Genomic DNA, 940 nt, shown 5'->3' with positions numbered 1-940 from the left:
GATAGATTTCTGTCTCTAATTAGCGACGAAATTTATAATTTCGTCGCTAAGGCATTGACGTCAACGACTGAATTTTACGCGACGGTCGTTTTCCGTCGCTAATCGGTCGTTAACTGAGGTTAACAGCCGATTAGCGACGGAATTGATCCGTCGCTATTTCCGTTAATTTTTGTAGTGTTAATTTAGGAAGGAGCTTTGCGAATTCGGAGAACTAATAAGTATGAGAATTCATCAAAATAATTTGAATTTGTTAACTTTTTGGACCTCTTAAGAAAATGAGATAATAGTGGGGCACAACTCATAAGACATCTTAAATTGTGTAGCACTTTGATAGAATTTTTAATCTTCTTGGTGCTCTCTACACTTCAACAAAACAATTTTTTAAAATTATATTTAGATTAATTACATACTTACTAACATTTAAAAATGTTTCAAGGAGAAATATTCAATATTCAATTCTTTTTTTTATTTTTTTAAAGAAAGATTTTTCATTGTCTATATAGGAGAAGAAAAATTTATATGATCTCTTTTTCATAAAATGTGTTAGATAAAAATATTAAATATACAAAAAATTTAAAAATTAGATCCAATACTTTTTTGCCATATAAATAAAATTTTAACATCAATTTTGATTGATACACACATAGTTATTAGAGAAAAATAATTAAAATATTCCTAAATTTAAAATTATTTTTTAAGAATTAAAAAGTAATAATGAGCTTAACAATGATTAATATTATTTTTGTCCAACGATAGGGATGTCAAAACATGGATTACTCGAAATTGGACCACACACGAGTGACATCGTCACACAGATGCCCAACACTAGATTCAATCATGATGTGCTTAAATTATTAAATAAAAAAATTAAAAATCTAAAATCTGAAAATAGAGATAGATAGTCTTAACATTTTTTATAAAACTTTTAAAAATATTTCTC

This window comes from Curcuma longa, chromosome 12, assembly GCF_044706935.1.
Source record: "Curcuma longa cultivar G26 ecotype Majalengka, Jawa Barat chromosome 12, ITB_CL_G26_1.1, whole genome shotgun sequence".
In the NCBI taxonomy this organism is placed as follows: domain Eukaryota; kingdom Viridiplantae; phylum Streptophyta; class Magnoliopsida; order Zingiberales; family Zingiberaceae; genus Curcuma; species Curcuma longa.
The sequence above is the reverse complement of the archived record's forward strand: the minus strand, read 5'-3'. Positions refer to the sequence as shown.